The sequence below is a fragment of the Chelonia mydas genome, chromosome 1 (assembly GCF_015237465.2).
Source record: "Chelonia mydas isolate rCheMyd1 chromosome 1, rCheMyd1.pri.v2, whole genome shotgun sequence".
In the NCBI taxonomy this organism is placed as follows: Eukaryota; Metazoa; Chordata; order Testudines; family Cheloniidae; genus Chelonia; species Chelonia mydas.
This window is the reverse complement of record NC_057849.1, coordinates 252,717,707-252,742,776: the sequence shown is the minus strand read 5'-3', so window position 1 is coordinate 252,742,776 and position 25,070 is coordinate 252,717,707. Positions and strand designations below refer to the sequence as shown.

At 45.0% G+C, this 25,070-nt stretch overlaps 1 long non-coding RNA gene across 3 annotated transcripts; it reads left to right on the top strand.

Annotated features, from left to right (window-relative positions):
• LOC122462243 lies at positions 1–24,813 on the top strand. Of its 3 annotated transcripts, XR_006284689.1 has the most exons (4): positions 52–127; positions 3,568–3,690; positions 14,720–15,127; positions 24,675–24,813. It is a non-coding gene; the product is annotated as an uncharacterized LOC122462243 (long non-coding RNA). The 3 variants fall into 3 exon arrangements; XR_006284687.1 differs by lacking the exon at positions 24,675–24,813 and having other exon boundaries at positions 1–111; positions 14,720–16,337; XR_006284688.1 differs by lacking the exon at positions 24,675–24,813 and having other exon boundaries at positions 14,720–16,337.
• The last annotated feature ends 257 nt before the right edge of the window (positions 24,814–25,070 follow it).

The following is a 25,070-nucleotide window of genomic DNA, read 5'->3' as shown; positions in this document are numbered from 1 at the left end:
CGTCACACTATAAAAAGAGCCTCCTGAATATCAGTGGGGGAATGCTTCCAAGGAGTAGAGTTTAATGCAGGGGGAAAGCCCTAGCATTCACCTACCTACTCAAATCTTGAGGTGCAAGTTTTCTTGGGTACAGGGTTTTTGTTTGTTGGTTGGTTGGTTGGTTTGTTGGTTGTTTGATCAGATGCCCCACTCCTAGCTGAGGGAAACAATTATAGAGCAAAAATGACTTAGAAAATGTAGCTAATACATAGGGCAGGGGAGGTGATGGGGAAATCACCTGAAATATAAATATGAAGTGGAAAGGAAAAATAGAGGAAGCAGTAATGTTAAAAGAAACCGAGGGGCAATAGGGGATAGCACATCAGATGGGCATTTGCAATGTGAGATACTTTTAAAACAAATTTTGGCACACACAGAGGCCTCAAATCAGGAAGATAATAGAGTCCCTTCATGTGATTATGGTGTGCCCACACCTGGAATAGTGAATTCACTTTTTGAGACCTCACTACCAGCAAGGTATTAATTAACTGGTGAGAGTTCAGAGAAGAAAATTGATTAGGGGCTCGGAGAAACTGAGTGGACTAGGTAAGAGCTCAATGTTTACAATTTGGCCAAGAAATGATTAAATCTGCAAAACCTTGTAGGGTATAAATAGTGAGAAGGGAGAGTTAGGATTCGTGATCATAATTTAGTTTAATAGGGAACAACATATTGAAACTCTTACCTTACATTTCTGTCCTGACAGCTAAAACACAACTTGCCCATGCCCCAGTCACATCCTCTCTCAATTACTGAAACTTCTTATCCAACTTTCTTGATTCCCATCTCTCTTGGCTCCAGTCTATTTAAATTGCAGCTGCTAAGATTATCCTCTGCATCTGTCAAGCTCACTGAGTCGCTCTCCTCTTTGAATCCTTGGCTCTCCCTTGCCTACTAGATCAGAGTTCAATTTGCCCTTCCCTTTAAAAGCCCTGCGAGCTTCAGACCTGTCTTTGTTTTGGATCTTGGTTCCAACTGTGTGCCCACTCCATCCGCTTTCTTCTGAGAAGAATTCCAGCTTCACCACTCCATTGTCTCTTCTCTGTCTTTAATCCCCATGCTTTCCTCCAGGATACATGGAATTACCTCCTAAAACTAACATGCCATGCTACTGCCCCCTCCTAATTCAAGTGTCTCCAGATGTTCTTACTATGGGGCCCACAAACAGGAGGTTAGAGCAGTGAAACGCCCTCTTGACCAAAACATTTTGAGAGACAGGGAGGGAGAGAATGTTTAATATCCTATGCTAACCTCTTCTGATGAGTTTTATAAGTGTTCTACAGATGGGGAACTCCTCGGGCAGGGCTGTCTTTATTTGTGTCTTCTATAGAGCCAAGCACATCAACAACACTTAATACAGTGGGCTAGAATATGGCCCAAGCTATGGTGCTTTGTGCTGTAACATCAGTATACAGGGGCCATAAAGTTACCCCAGGAGGGCAAATGAAGATTCTCCCAAGGTAGGGGAATCTCAAGGTGCTATAGAGCTGGCACAGCCAGCCGATGCCCAGGCTGTAGCACACCTTCCTCCCAACCCCCTACTGTAGGGAACATGCTGGGGGTATGAGTTGTATAGGTCTGTTACATTCTGGGGAACACCCAGACCAGTGAAGGGTTCTGTCAGTTACTATTGACTTGTAACTTTGGGTGCCCTAATGTGTGTTGCTGTGGCTCAGTGCCCTGACAGCAATGGCCAGCCCACAAGCATGGTGTCCTCCACCAGCCCACTTACAGTGACCCCAATAGCCCTTCTAGTCATGAGTCTCCCCAAATCTGTCTATCCCGAGTTCTTAACGACTCGGACTTTTCCCCTCTAGTTCATCACCCCCAAAGGAGTGAAACTTGGCCACAGTTATTGGTTCACTTTGGCGCACACAGTTTGCACAGCAGAGACCTGCTTAGGGTAAAACTAAACAAAAAGTTTAATACAAAAAATCACAGATTCAAAAATTAAATAGTAAGGAAAAGCAAACATGTATAAGTTACACAGAAAATAAATATGAAGATGCAACTTCTGGCTTTGCACGTCTACATTAACTAAATTCCCTTTTCTAATATCAGTTACCTATTGCCTCTGAACAGTTTCCCAGCATGCCCCTTAACCCTCAGGGGAGAATCTACTATTCACAGACAGTCGCCCACCTTCTAGACTGTTCCTCAATTCTGGATACATTTCACTTCAAGCCCCTTTCCTTTTTGCAAGCTTTTTTTTCTCTCTCCCTCAGACTATGGTAGCTCATGTTTATTCAAAACTGGGCCAGGGGGAGGGAATTCCCTCTTGATTTGAAGGCTGGGGCATCTCAATGTCTTCCCATGAACTGTAATGTTCCCTTTGTCTTTTCCTGGGTTGTATCATGGATCATTACTTGCATTTGGCTTTGTGTAAACCCCTGGCTTGGGAGGAGCCCCACCCTGCTGTGAGGTATATTTGAAATTGTAGTACAGGTCACAAGGATACTACAGGTATTCTAGATACACAGATACATAGATTCATAACCATAGTCTCTACATATTTATAACGACCATCAAGTTCAGAACCTTATTACAAACTTTCATAAAAGACCTTACTCAACCTATTTTTATACACAATAACATTGTATACAACCCGTTGAATCAATTGCTTACTCTTTGGGATTCAGATCTCTGTTCTCCCCTTGGGAGACTGTTCCACTGATTGTCTCAGGATCAAGAAAAGGAAAGCAGATAGCCACAGAGCACTGAGCTTTGTCCATCCGTAACTTCTGCGACACTCCCTTTTGTCTCCCAGCCCACCCTTAGTTCCTGTGCCAAGCACAGCATGGCTGGATTCAAGGATTGGCATCACTCCTTTGTAACAATTCTGGGGGAAAAAAAACCTTTCACTGTTTGAATTAATCTTTTTGGGATATGTTTGTATTGTTCACAGATACAGTCCCATGTTGTGAAGCCTACCACATAGGCCTGAAGAATAGGCTGTTTAAATCCCAGAGTTTTGTATGCTTTTAGAGTAATTGAGAGTTTATGGCACCTTCCAGCAAAGAAGGACAAAAATGGCATCAGCAGGTATAGCTGCCCTTCTGCTCAAGACAGAATCCACAAGCATGCTCCCTTCCGGGGGTTTGGCTTGACTGGTGTTAAGGCCATTAACAATCTTCAAGAAGGGCCTGCAGCTATTGTTGGAGAGCTGCAGGCTGGGCAGTTGTTTCTGATTTTCTGGCATGTGTTTTAGGACCACTTCCATTTCTCCACTTTGTCCAGGGGAAGCTTTTATCCCACACCTTGTTCACACAGGTGTAGTTGCCACTTCATGCCAAATTACATACAATTGCAATTTACTCCCTTTCTGGAGTTGGATTTATTATTAAAATAACAGTAAACCAAACATACATCTAAGCCATTTCTATAGTTTTTCCTGCATGGCTTTCCTCCCTCTCAGGCCATAGTCCCCTCTACCAAGATTGAGACCAACTCCTCTGACATGCTGTTTGGAACTGAAAAGATCCACCTGCTACTATTACTCAGCAGTAATTATACTGAACTTTCCTGCAGGCTTCAAGCATTTGTCATCAGGATGACTCAACAAAAGAGCCCTGCATCCTTATGAGGGGCCTTGGAATCTACAGCCCTCTGGTAGATGGTAATAACCACCTTCCGGATAAACCCTGGAGTAGGGTGAGTATAGTTTGTGATGAATAAATTGTTTGCCAAGTTTCACCTCTCTTTCTGTTCTCAAATTGTCCATGAGCAGATCATGTTTCCCACATGTTCCTATATTATTTTAAAGTTATTCACTGAATAATGTCTGTGAATAATGCTTAGTCTGTAGCTTGCTCTTAAACAGTCCATTGCAAGTATTCAGAATTAGAGCTGGGTTTGTTATGTGGATCCCAAATCCCAACCCAGGACTGCTTGCCTCCCACTGGGACCAAACTGCTCATCCCCCATGAATCCCAGTCTCTGCTGTGTTGATGGTGCCTGTCCCAGTGGCCACGCTGGTCAGAACTCCTCTCCTGTGGCTGAGTCACTCTCTCAGCTTTGCTGCACACATGTTCCATGCGGCTTCCCTAGAGATCAGGCTCCATTTACGTTCAGTCTTCATTTAGGCTTCCTCCTCCTCCTCTAAAGGTCAGCGACAGCAGCAGTCTGTAGTCTGACCTAAGCCATACGCCTCCTTTCTCCAGCCACACCCCATGCCAGCCAATTAGCCCAGAGCTAACCAATCCCCTAACCTCACTTGGTCAGGGATGAGCTTCCACTCTGGAGTGTCACTCTTCTCCTCCAATAAGAGGCAGGCTGGCAGCAGGAAGTCTGAGGTGCGATTTCCTCCAATTTCTGGGCCCAGCTCCCTTCTCTGACTGCTCCCTAACCAGTCAAAGTCTGTGGGGTTAGGGCCTTGTGCTTGTGGAGTGGGGACCCCACAGCAATTTTGATTGGTCACATGATATTATTTCTGTTCCATGGTTGGATGAGAATAATTCCTAGAATTAGGTTCCCAGTGTGAATACTTATGAAGGAGAATTCAAAATTCCCTTCCCACAAGTATTCTGCAATATTCCCTTCAGATCCACAATTGTGGGGGACATTTCTACCAGGAAACTAATTTGTTTGCTATAATATTTGTGGAAAACAAAAATATAAAGTGCTTCCAATACTGTCACTGAAAATTTATCAGAGAGACAAGATGAGTGAGGTATTATCTTTTATTGGACTAACATCTGTTGGTGAGAGATACAGAAGTTGGTCCAATAAAAGATATTACCCCATTCATCTTGTTTCTCTAATATCCTGGGATCAACCTGGCTACAACAACACTGCATACAGAAAAATGTATGTCAAATTTACAGACTTTTTTATTTAGGTAGAATTTACCCAAACCTGGGAAGGATGGATGATCTTATAAAGACACTAATCATAGAGTCAAGAGACCTCAGTCAGTCTTCCTGTGCCTCACTTCCCCACCTGTAAAATGGGGAATAAAAGCACTGACCTACCTCACAGGGCTGTTGACATGATATATACATTAATGATTGGGAGGTGCTCAGATTCTAGCAAAGCTAGCAAAAAGTTGGAACCGAAATCCTAAGAAAACACCAATCATAATTCACTCAGCCACGCACATAAAGGGACAGTTCCTATTCTACAGAAACATGCTTAAGTTCCCCTTCATACTTTGGTACTCAGCAGATCAGTTTTGAACAGCATTTCAGTGCACAAAATTTGGGTGAAAGGTTAGACTTATTTTTTGTCAGAACAAAAACTCTATTCTTCTTAAAAACCCTGTTTTTGGGGTTCCATTTTTATAAAAAAGCCTATGTCTGCCTCTTAGTACAGTACAACACCTACCACAATGGGGCCTGATCCTCATTAGAACCTCAGGATGCTACTGTTATAAAAATGTTTATTTAAAAATAAATATTTACACTAATGGCTGTTATGTTGCAGTCAATAGGCGGATAGGGTTGCCAGCTTTCTAATTCCACAAAACTGAACACCCTTTCCCTGCCCCGCCTCTGAGGCCCTGCCTTGCCCCTTCTCCAAGGCCCTGCCCCCTCTCACTCCAGCCCTCCCTCTGTTGCTCACTCTCCCCACCCTCACTCACTCGCTCATTTTCACTGGGCTGGCTCAGCGGGTTGGCGTGGAGGAGGGGGTGAGGGCTCCAGCTCTGGTTGGAGGTGCAGGCTATGGAGTGGGACCATAAATGAGGAGTTCAGGGTGCAAGCTGTGGGGGGGCCTCTGGCTGAAGCAGTGGGTTGGGATGCAGGAGGGGGCTCCGGATGAGGCCAGCAATGAGGGGTTTGGGGTTCAGGATGGTTCTTTGGGCTGGGACTGAGGGTTTTGGAGGGTAGGAGTGGGATCAGGGCTGGGGAAGGGGGTTGGGGAGGAGGTTGGGGTGCAGGCTCCAGGCAGCACTTACCTCAGGCAGCTCCCTGAAGCAGCGGCATGTCCCATCTCCGGCTCCTATGCGGAGGCACAGCCAGGGGGTCTGCATGCTGTCCTGTCCACAGGCGCCACCCCCACAGCTCCCATGGGCCACAGTTCCTAGCCAGTGGGAGCTGCAGAGCTGGCGTTTGGGGCAGGGGCAGCGTGCAGAGCTCCCTTCAAGTCAGAGCCAGAGGGGGGACATGCTGCTGCTTCCAGGAGCTGCGCAGAGCCATGGCAGGCAGGGAGCCTGCCTTAGCCCCGCTGCACCACCGATGGGACTTTTAACAGTGGTGCTGACTAGAACTGCCAGAGTCCCTTTTTGACCGGGTGTTCCGGTCAAAAACCGGACACCTGGCAACCCTATAGCCTGGCCTTTAGAAGCAAGTGGCAGTATCTGTGAATATTTCTGCAAAAAGCAAAGCTTCTGTCTTTTTAATGAAAACATTAAGAACCTCAGGAGTGTCTGACCCCTTGGAACTCTTCCTATCCCTTCTTCATGTGGCACAAGCCCAGCCCACAGCAGAACAGAGCAAACCAGCATGGGTAGACTGGGTAGATTTGGCTGAAGAGCTGAGACATGTCTGCCTATGTCACTCAGTGTAAGCAAAGTAAGACTAGACACAGAAAAATATTAAGAGGCACAGAAAACCCTATGAGACCTATAGAGATTTGGGCAGTAGAGACGGGGCAAGAGGGGTTGTGGATAACACACAAGGATCAATGGCATTTGTCTTAGTGGTGATGAAAATGGACTGTGGTGATCAAAGGCCAGTGCCTGTGTCCTTATGCTATATATTAACCAGAATACAGCCATGCCCTGGGAAGTGCTCTATGTAGTGTTTTCCCCAGTGATATCTCTAACTTGTTCTTCTGTTACCTCCTGCCCTCGGCGGAGTGTCTCGAGTTGCTGATTTTCTTGTCAGGTGAAACTGTGTGAGATTGATTTTAAGACTGGTTAGGTTCCTCCCTCTTCCCCCACCTTGGAAATACTTGTCCACCAGAGGCAGGCCCCTTCCTGCATGCTGGACAGCTCCTGATTGACGGGTTTGGCAGAAGCTGTAATTTGTAATGTGTAGGAAGGCTGACATGGACAACCAAGCAGTTTGATTTTTAGCTTTGCAGCTTTGTTAAAGGCAAATTGTTCTGGCTCTCCCATTGTTTCAGCTATGTGGTTAGGGAAGAAGAGTTGGGGGTTTCCACAGCATGTACTGAGGACAAGCAGAGTGAATGCCATTAGCAGCAGGTTAAGAGGTATTAGATCTATATGGATAAGGAAAGCAGACATATAAATAGTAAATCCCTTTTCAAATGAGATTTTAGCACGACGAGGGCATGTGTATTTATGCCAATCCACAGCCATTGCTTTCCCCATTGGCTGGTATCTCTGTGGCTCAATTTGTAGTGCTTACCTCTGGACTAGAAGGTTACAAGTTCAGGTTGAACCCAAAGACAAGAGAGGCAGAATTATTCACTGTTTAGAGCACATGACTGAGACTTCAGGGTTCTAGTCCCAGCTCTGCCACCGACTTACTTTAACTTTGGGCAAATCATTTGACCCCACTTCACCCATCTGTAAAATAACTCCTCACCTGCAATCATTAATGTGTAATTACTGGAATATTATGTCCAGTTCTGGTGTCCACGTTTCCAAAAGGATGTTGAAAAATTGGAAAGGGTTCAAAAAAAAGAGTTCCCCGAATGACTTAAGGTCTGGAAAACCTGTCTTATAAAGCCTGCTCAAACACAGAACATCACATTCTTGAAACACCTGCGAGGCGATGTCTGACTGTATTTGGTGCTGGAGCCCTGGAGGCTCCATCTGAGTTATCCATCATTTGAGTAGCAACCAGGTCTGTCATTTAGTAGGAACCCTCTCCACTCAGTCTGGAGTAACTCCTTGTTCTCTGCTCCCTTTGTTCTTTCATTTTCTCTTTTTCATTGTTTCTGTGATGCTAATAAAAGCTGTTACTTTTCATGATTGACTGAAACCAACTTTCATCTGGCCTATGCCACTCTAGATCAAAGGAAATAGGATTCAACAAAGCTAGAGTGGAATCTCTCTCTCTCCCCCCCCACCCCGTGCACCATCTTGCAGTTTTTAAAAACATTTTGACAACAGGGAAACTTTAGGCTGAAGTGTGTGTGTGTGTGTGTGCGCGCGCATGCACGCAGGTGTGTTTTTCAACCGAGTTACATCACATTCCTCTTTCTAAGTACTGATCGGGACTATGCATCTGGCCATTCAACTTTTCCTTTCCCAGAGGACTGGAACATGTATATTGCTTGTTCTTACACTGGAGAGAGAGAGAGAGAAAGAGGCAGATGGATAGATACCATTTTAACCAAACAAGGTTTCTGGGTTGCATTTTGGCAATGGTGGGGTTTTGGATTCATATGAGAAAGAGGTCACTTGACAGTGGCAGCAAAAAGGATTCTTGTTAAGTCAAACCCCTGATGAATAAACACCATTATTTCTAACTAACAGTTCTTTGGGGTTACCTTCCCTGCTAAAAACTGAAGAGAGGAACTCAATTACTGTAGCAGAAGAGATTTGCGATGTAAACGCTACCTCAGGCCATTTACTGAAATAGTCTATTAAGGTGATGGCATAACGACAGTCAATTGGAGCAGTATCAAAGGGTCCTACAATGTCAATCACCACTTTTTCCCTTGCAGATCCAGGAAGAGGAACAGGCTGTAATGGAGGGGTACATGTCACTGCTGTCTTGTCATGCATTTGGCAAGTGACACAGGATTTTATGAGTGCTTCAGTTTGAGAGTCCATCCCTGGCCACCAATACAGATCCCGTAGTCATTGTTTGGTTCTGACAATTCCTTGATGAGTATCGTGTGCCAGGTGTATGAGTTTTTGACTGTAATTCTTCCGGCACAAGTAGCCGGTGTGTACCCCATAGCACACAGCCGTCGAGCAAAGAAAGTTCATCCCGAACTCTAAAATAAGGCAGCAAAACTGGGTCAAGGTTTTTAGGGTTACTGGGCCATCTCTTTGTCAGAAATTCCCGTAGTTTTTGTTGAATTGGACATGCTGAACAAGCAGCTTGAAATTGTTCTCTTGTAACTGCAGTAAGAGTGCCTGTAATAAGCGCAACTACTACATCCTCATCCTCCGGTGTACTATCTGGTGAAGGCAAAGGAAGGCGAGAAAGGCAATCAGCTACCACATTTTGGTTTCCAGGCTTATATTCCAGTTCATAATTGAAAGAGAGTAGTCTTACAGACCATCTAGCAATACGATATCATGCTCTTCCCAGTCCTTTTGTGGTGAGCAACGTCGTCAAAGGGCTGTGGTCTGTGCGCAACCTGAACGTGCGGCCCCACAGGTAAGTTCTCCATTTTTCAGTAACCCAGACACAAGCAAGTTCTTCTTTTTCGACTGTAGAATATTTTCTCTCAGCATTGCTTAGTGTCCTTGAAGCAAATGCAACAGTCCTCTCTGTGTTGTCCTCATGAAGTTGTGTGAGGACAACCCCAAGTCCATAATCAGAAGCATCAGTAGTTACAATTGTGGGCAATGCAGGACTGAATAGTGCAAGTATTGGACTATGTACAATCAAGTCTTTCACCATTTCGAAACTAGCTTATGTATCCGTTGTCCACGCTAAGGTTGAACTTCCCCATAGTAATTCTCGTAACGGTTCAATGACAGAAGCATAATTGGGAATGAATTTTGCATACCAGGAGGTAAGACCCAAGAAGGAACATGAGGTTTGCAAATCTGTTGGAGGAGGAGCATTTGAAATTGCCAGGATATGAGCCGGATCAGGTTTTAGTCCAGCCTGTGAAATTGTATGCCCCAGAAAGGAGAGTTCAGTTTGTCTAAATTTGCATTTGGACCTATTGAGCATGAGGCCTGCTTTGCTGATGCAGTTTAGTACAGACTGCAGGTTATTGTCATGCTCCTCTGAAGTATTTCCAAACACGATAATATCATCCAAATAGCACTGAACTCCATGTTGATTCTTCAAAATCAATGACATTTTTTGGAAGGCACTTGGGGCTGATGTGAGACCGTATGGAACACGTTTAAAATGGAATAGTTCCTCATGTGTAACAAATGCTGTGAGGTCTCTGCTATCTTCATGCAACATAACCTGGTGGTATGTGCTCTGCAAATCAAGAGTAGAAAACATCTTTGCTCCACGGAGTTCTGCAAATACTTCTCCTATGTGAGGAAGAGGATGGCTGTCAACCACAATAGCTTTATTTGGCTCCCTTAAGTCCACAGAAAGGCGAATGCCTCCACCCTTCTTCTGCATCACTACTATAGGTGAAACCCATTCTGAGGAGTTAATCACTTCAATAATGTCCTCTTGAACAAGTTTTCTAAGTTCCTCTGAAACCGCTTCCCTGACTGAAAATGGTAAGCGCTGTAATTTCTGTCATACAAGCATCACAATTGTCTGCATTTTAACTTTATGCAGAAACCCATAAGCACAGCTGAGTTTCTCCTCAACCTGGTGTTGGTTCCCAGCTGAAACTGGTGTGTGTACCGCAAGAGTGCTTTGCTGAGGAAGATCAATTCGTCCATTAACTACCCTGAGATTTAAAGCCGCCAATAAATCTCTGCCAAGGATAGGAGTGCCTTTGTGGACAATGTAGAACTCTGCAGTTACACAGCAATCATCAAAAGTAACTATTGCTGGCAGGCAGCCACGTACTGGAATATGGTTTTTCAAATAGCACACCAAGTGAAGCCTGGGTTCAGTAAGAGGCACATCTTTAAAGTAATGCAAATCGATGGAATCAGGTAGTATAGATACTGCTGAGGCAGCGTCCAACATTAGCTGAATAGAGTGTGATTTGCCTGAGGGTATGGCGGAAACGTTTACCGTGCACTTTATCTGTTCTGGAATATGTGCAGTAGTGAGTTTGTCCACGCTCAGCACAGTAACATCTGGTATTGTAACTGCATGCACCTGTTGATTGAACTGGCTGCTGCAACATACTTTAGCAAAATGCCTAATCTTTTTGCAATGATTGCACTGAACTACTTTTGCCAGACATCCTGTGTAGCTTGCAAGGTATTGTGGGGATCCACAGTGAAAGCATGCTTTTACTGTATTTTGAATTTGCTGATTTGGTGGTTTTTCATTAGTTTTCCTCTTGTAATTGTTTGTCTGCAGCGATAATGAACTTTTCTGCAAAGGAGTCACAGCCTGTGCCTCCTGTATCCATGCTCATTATTTTGGCTTCAGCTGTAGCTGACTCAATCTGGGTAGCAATGGTTATTGCTTTTTCTAGTGTAACTTGTGGTTCTAGAAGTAAACGTTCTCTTACACAAAACATGGTTGTTTTCTCAATGAGCTGGTCTCTAATCATCTCATCTGCCATATTCCCAAAGTCACAAGTTACAATTATACTCCTCAGGGAAGCAATATACTGCATTATAGCCTCCCCTGGTTTCTGCTCACGCTGGCGAAATCTGTAGCGATTAGCTACTACATTCACTTTTGGTACAAAAAAGTTCTTTAATGCAGTGAGTGCGGTCTCATATTTATCATCTGCCCGGGGGAAAAGTGTAAAATATATGCTGCCCTTCTGCTCCAAGGCAGTGGATTAGCAGAGCATGCTTTCTTACTTCAGAAATCTCTGTAGCACTGATTGCAAGCAGATAAGTCTCAGACATATGGATCCAGGCAGTAAAAGCAATTGGAGGCTCACCTGGGCTTTGTAGAAAGGGTGCAGGGGGGTTCAGAGGCAGAAGATCCATCCTAGTTGACAAAATGTTGTACTAGCCAGGCAAGGTACTAACAAACTTCAACAGGACTTTATTTTTTAAAGTGGAAAGCTCTTTTCCAAGCTGCTACTGCACCCTCAGTAGCTCTCCCTCAGCCTCCTCAACTCCTCCTCCCTCCTTCCTGTTTCCTGTCCTTTCAGACTTCCAACAACCAGTGCTCCCAATTCTAATAATTACAAGCAACATCTAAACACCACACCCACCCATCCACCTGCTTCTAATCAGCTTTGTTTCCCTTCTCAGGATCAAAGATTTGTCAGGTCCTGACACAAAATCAGTGTCTTGATTGTCTTTCCTGGTGTATTTTTTTCCTTCCCTGGCCCTGTCATATATCACCAGTCAATCTCGGGATCACTGGAGTGCAGTGAGAAGGGAAACCACATGCACCTCTTGTTAGCGTGCTCCACAGAGAGCTCTGCAGTTCTTGTCCACTTCTCCTTGGATAGAAGAATGGCTGCCACAGCATTAAGACTTGAGGGTGAATAAGTTTAAACTTGGGAGCAGTTGGGTGGGGGGTTAGTGGGTCCAGCAGTGGATTTCCTCTCTCTCTCTCTCCCCCGCCCCCCCCCCCCACCTAAGCAACCAAGAAAGTACCCATGCAAATAGCTTTGGATGATTATTACAAAAAAATTTAATCATAATTGTCTAGTATTCAAACTACACTCATCACCAACTGGTAGGAATGTCCCAGTCTTTAATGGAGTGTTGGAATATTTATATAGGCACTGGCAATTCTCTTCGTGCATACACAGCAAACAGAGGTGTGATTGCAGCACATGTAGACATACCTGAATTAGCATTGATCTAACTAGCTCAAATAACAGTAACAGTGACTCCCTGGCAGCATAGGCAGCGACATGGGCTGGCCACTCCAATATGTACCCAGAGACTTGCATTCAGGCAGTGAGCCCATGCCTCCATCCATGCGGTTATTTAAAACATGTTTAAAATGCTTTAAACAACCCCAAAAGAGGAAGAAAAACAACATGGTTGGGAGAGGATAGGCAGAGAAGAAGACCAATGGAATGGAGAGGAAAACTGATAGAAAGAGAAAGAAAGGAGAGAAGAGAATGAATTGGTGGAGGATCAGAAGAGTGAGGTGAAGAATGAAGGAATGGGGCAGATCATTGTACCCTTCCAGAAGGCTTCTGCACATATATTATCTCCGTGCCAGGCTCTGAATGTTTATACCATTACCATTGCATTGATTTCCATTCAAGAAGGAAATCAGGCAGCAGAGTTTAAAAGAAATGGAGTCCTGCGGTTTCCATGGAAATCTCCCCTCTCCACTGAATTAATGGAGGGTGCATCATGCTTATGCATAAAAGAAAAACAAATAAGGCTGCAGCAAAGGGAGCAGGTTACCTTGTCTATTCTGACTAAAACAAAGTTCTGTTTGCTTCCCTCATGTTCTTTCTCCTCCTCCTCCCCTTCTCTCAGGAAGGAGCCCTTCTGCCCAACATACAGCACTATTCAGTTGGCCAGTGACATGGACTGTTTCACCTACTTCAGGAATACCCAGTATAAACCATGGCTAAAGGCAAATTACAGGACCAATGGTCTAATCCTGAACAGTGAATCGGATATTCCTTTGATGTATTCAGTCTTTCAACTCAGCTTTCAGGTTTGCATCTCTTCTGGAACTGGACTCATCCTTTAGCTTTAGGCAATCTACACAGCTAATTTAGGATAATCACTTTGAGTCCAAATTTTCAGCTAGACAAGGACATATTAGTCTGCCCCTGAAACCTTCATCCCCTTCAGATGTCAGCAGTCGCCATGACCAACTGATTGCCACCTTAGAGTCTGGTTCCCTCCTTCACTGTAGTGTAGCCTATCAGCAGAACCAGATAGACTACGGCTGACAGACCAATGTCTAAGCTTCCATTGGGCAACCACTCAAAGAAGAGCTCCCATTTTGCTTTTGTTGTTTGACTCAGCACCAGCTGCCTAGTCTGACACAAAGACACAGTGCCCACAAGTTCTAGCAGCCCAAACAATAGCAATTTATTGCTATGTAAGCATTTGAAATGTTTACATAAATAGTTGTATAACCCATGGTGAGGGTCTTTGTTCCCCTCTAGTGGCTAGATGACAGATAGATATCTATGAGTCTGCAGCTGCTTCCAACCCAATGAATCTGGTCCTTGAGGTCAAGTAGTAAAGTCTCATTCTTAGAACCAGAGTCCTGGGTTCAGTCCTTGAAGATGGCCCCAAAGTGTAGCAGAGGAGAGGGCAGATGTCATAGCTTATGAATTATTAGATGTTATTACTTCCTGCACCCCATGGCTAGTGCTAAACTCTGGGGTGGCTTCACAGTCTAAAACTGAATTACTCCCTAATCACATGAGATGTCAACCTCCTATTGTATTAACGAAAGCATGCAGAAAAAAAATAATTTATAAAATCAGTTGTTTTTTCTTAACCCTTTTCTTAAATGATGGAAACATTAATTAGCATAGAACAAAACATTGTCATCTTACTCACTAAGGTCTTAATTTTGTCAAGTCCGTTTCCCCAGCCAGAAAGAGACTGACAGAAAAATGTAGATGAAAGATAAAATGCAGCAGAAGGGGGGAAATAATAGGTGTACTTTTTTATGGTCTGGTGGTGAATGATCACATGATCACACCCATAGACCTTAAAAACATTAAAATTTCACTCTGTGATTGGGGTATACAAACCCCACACTAGACAACCAGGTGTTAAGGAGCTGCTCTGGGCTCACTCAGCTCCTCCTCGCCACACGTTCAAGGTATGTACAGGCTGGAGGAGGAGCTTATAAGGGGAGCAGAACAGCTCACTTGTGGGTGGACCAGGGAAGAGAACAGACCTTCAACCCTCAGCTCCTGAGGAAAGGACTGATCGAAGGCAGGAGCTTCCCAGACAACCACTGCCTGAAGGCCCCTCCTTGAGGGGAGGGAGGGCCAGATCCTGTTGCACCCTGAGAGGGAGTCATTCCCCTCCATCTCTCATTAATTCAGCTTATTGGCATTAATTCCCCTTGCTTTTTGTTCACAGACTACTCTGGAAGGGGAGAGACTTTGAAGGGACCTGGCTGGAAGGCCAAGGCACAAGGGAGAGGTGGTCCACTGCAGAGGTAGAGCGGCCGCTGGCGGCAGATCAGTGGAGAGAGAGCTGCTATGCCATACCCGGCCAGAAAGAGCCACCAACAGTGAGTCAACCCCTTCATAACTCCTATCAGTAGGAAGCTGCTGATCCCATTATCACAAGGAAACGAGTGAGCCCATCGGGGCTAGCTGGAAAACAAAAATTTTGTGTTATGATGGACTTCAAGGTGTCAACATTTTGTTTTCATTCCACCTCAGAACAATAACTAGACCTTTTGAAATTTTTCATCAAGAGAGAGTGAGAAAGAGAACCATCTGAAAATAGCCAAGGTCACTCAGTTGGTGGAGGGACTTGAACGTGAGTCTCTTATGTACCAAGAGAATACATGTAACTCCTGGGCTATTGGCTAGTCTAAGGTATCAATCTCTTGTTTTCACCAGAAATTCCATCCTGGATCTAAGACCTTCCTCACAAATATTTTGTTGAAACTGATATAGCTCTGAAAAAAGTTTCGGTTTTGCTGAAACTACTTTGGTGCAGTGCCAAAACATTTTGTTGTTAAATTCCCCACTGGCTCTAGTACCCATTTCAGAGACAAAATTAAATGCAGCTTTTATGAGCATTCCAGAAAGCTTTCCCTACTCTTCAGGGACATTTTAAAAACTGAAAGGTACTGCAGTTTTTCCCTTTGTTCTCAAGAAAGTCAAGCTGCTTGAACTTCTTGATGTCTCTGGCAAATTTTCAGAGGAGCAAGGAAAGGGGGGTGGAGAATTAGGGCCAAATGAAAGTTTAATAAACTCCCAAGGGGGATGGGGCGAAATGATAATGCAATTACTGCTGATAAAATTTTGAGAGAGAGAAATTAGTACATAATCTTGGAATCTTTAATTATTGGCATGTTAATTACACAAAGCTATCCTCTTCTAATGAAAGGAAGAACAAATATGAGAAGTGTTGTTCCATTTAATCCAGAAAATGAGTATTGGAAGCCAAAAATTCTGATTTTACCCTTGTGTAAATCTGGAAGAACTCCACTGAAGTTAGCAGAGTTACCATTGATTTACATCAGAGTAACTAACAACAGATAGCAAAAATGCAATGCTGTAACAGCCTCAGAAGTAACGTCTGATGCATCTCCCTGGGAAGCAGAAGTGAGCACAGAGGTGGGAGAGGTTGATTCCCTTCATCCCGTGCCAGAAGTAAAGAAGAATGCTGACTAATGTACAATTTAACTAGTGCCTTTTCCTTTTGTTTGTTTCATTGTCTCCTTTCTGCACTGGAGCAGGAGAGGGCTTTGTTTCCTTGTCACACTGTACAGATGTTGTTACCTTTCTGTTAATTGGAAACTAGAGGTAATTATGGGGATGAGGCCGTTTCAGTGATTTTTTTAGTAATGTATACAAAACATGCTAGTGTACACTTCACTCAGACACAAATTAGGCTGCTAATTAGACTGCTGTTCAACCAGACAGGTCTGGTTACACTTAACCTGTTTACAAAGGCACAGAAATTAGAACTGACTGCAGAAATAGTGTACTTCACCTTTAGAAATGACTGCGACACAGTGAACAGCAAGTTTCCCTATCCTCTTCGGGTGTAGGCCTTAGACCTCTCCTCCAGTGATGGTTTCTCTTCTGCCCTTTGGAGACCACAAGCACACATTTTCTCCTGCAGGGAATTTCCTTGCCTTTTCCCATAGGGGAGATCCTGTGCTTGTTTTTTTTACCTGTACTGGTTCTTCAGCACCATCCTTCTCTGAATACGTCTTCATCCCCTTTTCTATCTTCACTATTGCACTAGGTCTTTTGGTGGTGCTTTCAATTGATCTGAATTCATTTTAATGGCAGATCAGCAGTTTGGACTCGCAGCTAGAGCTGGTGAATAACAGATTTTTCAGTTCATTGGCAACTTTGAAAAGTAAAAAACTGTCCGGTTGAATGAAACGTTTTTGGTTTCTATTTTGACAGTTTAATGGTTTTGGATTTTGAAACGACAGTACAGGAATTTTAAAATTAAAAGTAGTTTCAGATCAAAATGTTTCATTTGGAAAATGCTGAAATGAAAAGTTTTGATTATTTTTAAATGGGGTGGTCCTAAACGAACAGCTCTGAGTGTGAAATGGTTCAGTGTCAATTACTCTACATTTTTACCAAAAAGAAGTTTTAATCAAAAAATTTTACCCAGCTCTGCTCTGAACCCTTTCCTCCAAATTTCAGTAACATCCTGATTTTACTGGATAAAAATTCATGAAGACATGATTTGATACAGCCCCTGGAAAACCAGTACCTGCTTGATGATTCTTGGACCTTCCTTGCCGCTACCATTTCAGATTCTCCATTTGGGAGTTATGGCTTCTGTCCATGTGCAAGACCTTCTCTTCTACTGAAGGGACCAGCAAGGCCCAAGTATGCTACAGCTTTGGCAAGTCCTCTATGGAATATAGGCCGGTCCTATATAGGAATATATAGCCGCAGTGGTGCAGAGGCATTTGTTTCAGAGTCTTCAGTTAGCACACCCTGTCAGTCACTGGTAGAACCCTGCGAACACCTGTTGATTCCTGCTGACACAGTCGGGCCAGCTGACACCGCCCTGGATACAAAGGTAGATGGATGTGGCTCACTGGGCAGGAAAAAGTAGGATCAGGGACAGAGGTCCTACAGGAGTAACCCTAAGAACAGCCAAACCTAGCAAGGTGGCTTGGATCTGGATTTAGACTCCTATTTAGATTCATATTTTATCTTGCTAATAAACTAAACCCCTTGAAGGAGTTGAGTTGAATCTTGCGTGGCATATGCAGACTTTCTCTGGAGCCCTAGGGTAAGGACCCCATTTCGCTGGGCAATGCTGTGTTCTAACTGGCCTCTTACCTGAACTATTCAAATACAAACCCCAGACAACAAAGCCAGGACAGTGCTTAGTTGCTTCAGAGAGATTCTTGGGCAGATATAGACCCCACTCTTTTCAGATTAAACAGCTTGGGATTCATACAAAGCCTTAGCATGAGGTGACTGTATTCCTGGAACAAGTTCATTCCCTAAGAGTTCATTCAGCCTTTCATGAGTGTTTGTGGCTATCCCTGACACTAACAGAAAGTAATGCATGCCTGGAGGACAGCAATGGACCCCCCACCCCCCCACCCCCTTAGTGAGATACAGGAGAGTGAGCATAGAGAAAATGGAATAGCAAGCCTTTGAAAAGATGCCTAATTATCGTTTGGCTCAGTTAACTGCTCCATCAGTCAGTGTGTGGCGCTTCAGCTTTTGGCATAGGGAGGTTTTGTTTTTCTTGATTACAGATCATCATTTTAAAAAAACCTATGAGAAAGGGGGAAAAACCACTGGCGAAATGTAGATGGGGCTGCTGAACTGAATCCAATGCTATATTAATTATAATGAAATATAGCCTGCGAATCTTTACATGGGCGGGTAAGCACTGCTTATGCAAATAGTACTGCTGCCTTCAACTGAATTACCTGTATGAGTAAGGACTGCTCCTGTGAGTAAAAGCTTCCAGGGTCAGACTCCCAGGCTGGTAAATGGATTAATGTTCCCCACATTCCCAGGGAGTGTGGGTTGCTGTCTCCCTCTAGAGCAATGGTTCTCAACCAGGGGTATGCAGAGGTCTTCCACGGAGTATTTAACTCATCTAGATCAGTGTTTCTCAAACTGGGGGTTGTTACCCCCCCAGGGGGATCCCAGGATGGGATTAGGGGGGTCCCAAGTGTAGATTCAGCATCAGGGATGGCAAGCAGGGCAATTGCCATGGGCCCCATGCCGCAGGAGGCCCTGGGAAGCTAAGTTACATACTTCAGCTCTGGGCGACAGGGCTTGGATTCAGCCCCGTCACCTGGGGCTCTGGCTTCAGACAAGGCTCACAAGTGAAAAACAGGCTCAAGTATCACACTGAAATGCAAGTATAATATTTATATTCCAATCGATTTATTTTATAATTATATGGTAAAAATTAGAAAGTGAGCAATTTTTCAGTAACAGCATGCTGTGACACTTTTGTATTTTTATGTCTGATTTTGTAAGCAAGTAGATTTTAAGTGAGGTGAAACTTGGGGGTATGCAAGACAAATCAGACTCATGAAAGGGGTACAGTAGTCTGAAAAGGTTGAGGGCCACTGGCCTAAGAGGCTGGTCCATATAGGAAGTGAATGAGCACACTAACAACTAGTCAGCAAGGAGAAGCTTATGCTTTTATGCGGAGAGATCCCAGGTTCAGTCCCCACTGGAGACCCAGTTAGGAGGATGTAAGCTAAGATTTACAAAGAAAAATGAACAAAACAAGACTTGACAGTGCAAAGCCCCTATCCCCACCCCACACACAGAGCAGCAATGTTATGATTATCTGCTCCTCTAGGACATCACTGAGTTCTTGTGATAGCTGGTTTGTGTCTTCTCCCCACGGCCCACTTTCCAAAGGGATTCTGTTTTAGAGGCAATGCCTAGGTGCCAGAACTAAAGAGGTGGTAGAAGAATAAAAGGGGACTTTGCAGGTGTGTCTCTTATTTTGTCAGGAAAAATAAATAAATGCCTCCTCTCTGCCCCCTGTCCCGCTCCCTCGCAAGAGTTGGTAAGTGACCAAAGCTTGGTTCACTTGCCCGTCAGTTTAAACAATACATGCCCCTTGCAACAAGGGAAGGTGGCAGCTTAAAATAGATTTTGTTTGCACTTCAGTTGTCTGTGCGGGCACTGCTCACTTGTCTGTGCCTGCTCCTCCTAGAGGAAAGCCAAAAATTCACACCTTTGGAGGGGTGATTATCTGAGTCTGTCTGGCTACAAACGCAGGGAGATACTGTCAGTGATGCATTAATGTAGACTGTTGAGGCAGAAAAGCAGGAAAGCTGTGGGTTTACAATAAAAATTGCAGCCGAGACAGTGAGAGGCCCCTAAGGTCAGGTCTATACTACAGACCCAAATCGGTATAACTACGTCACTCAGGGGGGTGAAAAATCCACACACCTGAGCAACGTAGTTATAGTGACCTAAGCACCTGTGTAGACAGCAATGTGTTGACAGGAGAGCTTCTCCCGTCGACATAGCTACTGCCTCTCACGGGAGAAGCTCTCCCATCAGCATAGGAGCATCTTCCCTTAAGTGCTACAGTGGCACAGCTGCCCTAAGTTCACATGTTCTACCTGGCACAGGTTTGTATATCTGGACTTCCAAAGAGATGGCCAACAACAGAAAAGTTGACAATGAGCCCTGTGAGGGGGTGGATCTCTGAATGTCAGGGCAGGGGGCGCTGGCTCAATGAGCACTGGATCCGACAGAGAGTACTATATTGTAAAGTTGCCATATTCTCTGCAACACGGTTCTTCAATTCCCCCTTCAGGAAGACATCAATTCCTTCTTGTCTTCATGGTGTCACATTTGCAGGGAGATGGTCCCCCTTGAGAATTCCTCTTTTCTTCCCCTTCTCACTCCGCCCTTTTTCTCACACAAACACTTCCCTGTGGCTGAGGAGGGCTGCATGCCTTGAGACCTCACACGGGCAGTCTCTAGAGACTCAGCCATGCGCGCCCTTTCCCCTTGGGATTGAGCATGCTGTTCCACACTGCTTTCAGGCCCCACCAGCCAGCGGAGCCCAGCCTCTTAAACCCGCCTGTGTTAATTGTCTGTGTCCCCCACCCCGCCCACACACACATTCTCTAACACAGTCAGTTCTTTCATGTGGCAGGGATGTAGCAGTAGGGGAGGTGGTCCTCCAGGGAAAGGGTTCCCTCGTGACACTGCATTCTTAAGTGAGGTGGGGGAGGGGGGAGGAAACTGGCACCAGTTTCTGAGGAGGCAGGAGAGCTTGGGCTGGGCTGATGGCTCTAGTGAATATGTGCCTGCAGTTAATGATACAAAATGTATTTGTATCTCCTTCTTCATGCAGTGCCATTTCTAAATTGGCCATGAAATGTATTAACTTTCTGACAGAGCAAATTATGAATGCATTCCTGGTAAAAGGTGATGGATTGACAGCCCTAGAGAATTAGGGCCATTTAGCTGCAGATCAGGTTCAGCACAGGAATGCAATAAAATCTTCCCCACATATCATCTCCTCTGCTCTACCCAAAACCTGAAAGAGATACAACCTCAAAGGCTGAGAGGGAAGTGAAGTCTCTCTGGCCTATTCAATCCTGGGCCTCTTTGTTTGTATTCCAGTAGCATCTAGAAGCCGCAACCAAGATCAGAGCCCACGATGCTAGCTGCTGTATACAGGCATAATAAAATACAGCCCTTTCCCTGAATTCATGACTGGGATGTGGGCACGCTGACCTAGAGCAGGAGTCTGGTCAGCTACCAGGAGGTCAGTCCAAGGCAAGCCAGACAGCAAAACCAAGAGTCAGGTGTCAGGGTTATCAGGGGCAGGTATTACAGGGAAAGAAGTCCTAAACGGGGAGATCCCAACTGCATGGACAACTTATTGTTCCTGAGCTGGGTTTCTATAGAAGTTTTGAACCAATCCGAGCCCCTAGCATTCTGCCAGTTGGAGTCCAGGACTGGAGTCCTTTGTCAGGGTTCAGTTTCAGTTCTAGCAACTGTTAGCAGGGCACTGAGTAGCAGGCTGGAATTTACTAGTGACTTATCACCCTGTGGACCATGGTGCAAGGACCCCACAGCCACCTCGCCATCCCTGGTAGTGAAAAACTCCTGATCTAGACCAGTGGCTCTCAACCTGTGGTCTGTGGACACCTGGGGGTCTGCAGACTATGTCTAAGGGGTCGATAAAAGGCTTAGACTGACAACTGACTACAGAATTCAGCTATGTAGACAGACAATAGATTTCTAAAGGGGTCCACACCTCCATTCAAAGTTTTTTAGGGGTTCGCACATGAAAAAAGGATCTAGACAAGACAGTCAAAGGATGGCACCCAGACAGAGTGCTCAGAATTATGGTTGGCATATGTTATTTCTATAGGCTTTGTTTGTGGTACATGTATGGTTTCTGCTGAAATTTCCAACTGGAAGGTGTGGTTCATTTGGTGTAGACCAGAGATTCTCAAACTGTGGTCCGCGAGCTCCATTCAGGTGGTTCGCGGATAGTTCCCTCTAAAGTGCGCACCTGGGCGGCCGCACATGAGAGAATGAAGGGCCACCCACCTCATTAGTGGAGCTGCGCAGGCGTGGCTCCATTAATTAGGTGCCTGGACCCTGGAGAAGGTGCACATATATAGAATCATAGAATCATGGAATATCAGGGTTGGAAGAGGCCTCAGGAGGTCATCTAGTCCAACCCCCTGCTCAAAGCAGGACCAATCCCCAACTAAATCATCTCAGCCAGGGCTTTGTCAAGCCTGACCTTAAAAATTTCTAAGGAAGGAGATTCCACCACCTCCCTAGGTAACGCATTCCAGTGTTTCACCACCCTCCTAGTGAAAAAGTTTTTCCTAATATCCAACCTAAACCACTCCCACTGCAACTTGAGACCATTACTCCTTGTTCTGTCATCTGCTACCACTGAGAACAGTCTAGATCCATCCTCTTTGGAACCCCCCTTCAGGTAGTTGAAAGCAGATATCAGATCCCCCCTCATTCTTCTCTCTGTAAGGTGAGGTGGTGGCCTTCAGGGGAATAGGGGATAGGTGGGAGGGGGCAGTGGGGTCAGAAGAGGGAGTGGGGGGAATTTGGGACGTGCAGGGCTGGGGCGATCAGAGAAAGTGGTGACTTTCCCCAGCTCCAGGGCTGCGACTGCCAGGGAGAGAACCCCCCTCCTTCCCAGCCCAGCTCTGTGGCTGCTGTGTCAGGAGAGAGATCCCCTCCTTCCCAGCCCAGCTCTGTGGCTGCTGTGGTGCGGGAGAGAACCCCTTCCTTCCCAGCCCCAGCTCGGGGGCTGCCGTGGCGGGGGAGAGGGGGCACATCCATTGCATTAGAAAGGTAAGGCTACTGATATTAAAATATGAGTTGTATGCTTCTGTTTGTAGAACAAAAAAAGTTAATGATTATTAAGGTTTTTTTATATAGCACCTTTATCCAAAGCGATTTACAATAGTTAGCTAACAGTACAAACAACATTTGGAAAGATCATTAAGTGGTCTGCCGAGACCCTCAGCAATTTTCAAATGGTCCGCGATAAAAGTTTGAGAGCCGCTGGTGTAGACATTTGTCTATTACGCAGTTGACTGTGGCCCTCCAACTCATTCCATACAGATTTGGATTCACTCCAGTGGCCTCGACATAAAAATGCTCCATAAGACACAATCCATTCTCCATTTCTTGAGTCATCCACTTCGCACTTGACAAATGTGTGTATTCATTCATTAACGACTGATAAGAACTGTGGCACAGTACCCATTAAACAGTTTTGTGACAAGCTGGGTTATATGCTGGAAACAGAACTCCCACTGCCCACCATTAAGGCATTGTGAGTGAGAGATATCTATCCGTCTAATAGCAGCTAGTGGAATTCTACTTCCCTCCTAAAGAAATGTCACCTTTGAAATTCAGAAGAGGTTCTTTTATTTTGCTTTTATGGCAGTAGAGAGGCTTTCCGCTCCTTTCCTCTCTGCTGCTGTTGCTCAGTAGAGATTTCAGCCTCTTACCCTTTTCCCCTGTTCCCACAGGGGAGGGCAACACCAGCTGGGTCTGTCTGTGTGAACACAGGCTACATCTTGCTACTGATGGCAGAGCTCTCTGTGCACCAGTCTGGGGCTGGCAGGAGTCAGCTTGCATTGTTTCCAGCCCATCTCTTCCCAGCAGGGCTCTCTGAGGAGAGAGGATTGCCGGAGGAACTGGGGAATTTATGGGAGAGAGTGTAGTTATTAAAGTAGATGACAGATCAAGTCTTTTTCTTTTAAAGTGTTGTCCCCTGAAGGGTTTTTGTCCTCAAGACTAAATAGTTTAATTTTTAAGGGCCTTTTCCTTTCTTTACTTCAGTTCTCATTTGCTGTTTGTGTGTGCAGGGAGCAGGACGGGCGGTTCTTATGTTTTTCTAAATTATGTAAATTTAATGCTTATAAAAGGTCCTCACACCTGTTCTAGCCAGTCCGATAGCACAGGCAACTGCTGTGCAAACTTCCTCCACACACACCCCTGCCACTGCACCTCTGTCTTTCTGCCCTGCATCACTCTCTGCTCTCTCCATGCTAGAGGTCTACACAGTTGTGCCTTGGTCCCGATCTGCAGAACTCTGCACTATTCCAGTGTTTTGGGTTTTGCAGAAATGGACTAGCCAGGTTTAGCACCAAAGGGCTTGCTGCCCTGCTAAAGGGAGAGAATAGCTGTGGTAGTAGTAATTACACTGAGTCAAAACAGTTGCAAAGTTACCAGGGGCATTTTACCCATCATTTGATCAGCTACAAATGCAGATATCTTAGTGTCCAGTCTTCTACTGCAAAAATCCCTTTTCTGGTCTCTGGGAGTGCAGCCTTTCTGGTGTCAGGCCTGGTGCTTTAACCTGTCTCGGGATGGATTCCACAAGTCTCCCTCTCCTAGACCAGGCCCTGGGTTACAGTACCCTGTATCAACCGTGCTTACCCAGCAGGTCCAACAAGATTCAGCAGCTGGGTTTCTTCCTTCAGGGTCTGTGACCAGTGGTGAATATAGTGACCAAGCCACCTTCTTAAACCAAAGTATTGTTTTAGCAATAGGAACAAAGCATTCAGAGAAAGAAAAGGATTTTTAAACAACAAGCAGTCTCTGTGTCTATCTTAACTGAAGGCTTACCATCCTTTGATGGTAACCTGACCAGGCCTAACTTCTTCCGACACCGCTAACGAGGTGTCTTGTGTCTCAGACTCGTTACTTCAAACAACTCCCTCTTTCTTGCACATCCCTTTTAAACCTAGCAATAGTTATTTTTATCTCATTTTTCCCTGTCCGGGCATTGTCTCTTAACAAACCCCAAGTGTTTGCAGATAAGTCGTTTATCTTGAGTCATTCTTTCTTTTCCTGCTTATTTTTCCCAACAGTTCCAGCAAAGAAACAAGCAAAAGGGCTTGGACCCAGTTTAGATGAGTGGGAAGAAGCAGAAAGAGAGAAGATGGTGGTATTGTATCTTCAGCAGTGAGGGGTGGTTGAAGAAGAAAAGGCTTTGGAAGGAAAATAAAGAGCTTACTTTTGTTATGTTGAACTTAATCTGAAGGTGAGTTAGTCAGGATGGTATTACAGAGCAACCATCAGATCCACGGGACTGGATGGATGGAACAGGTCAGATCTGGAGAAGTAAATCCACACATGGAGATGGTAAGTGGGTCTGTGCTAACTCAGGGGAGGTCACCCAAGGATAACGTGAGGAGGGAGAGGATCAAGGACAGAGCCCTACTGGACATCAGCACAGAGGAAGAGAGGAGGTACTCAGGTACCAT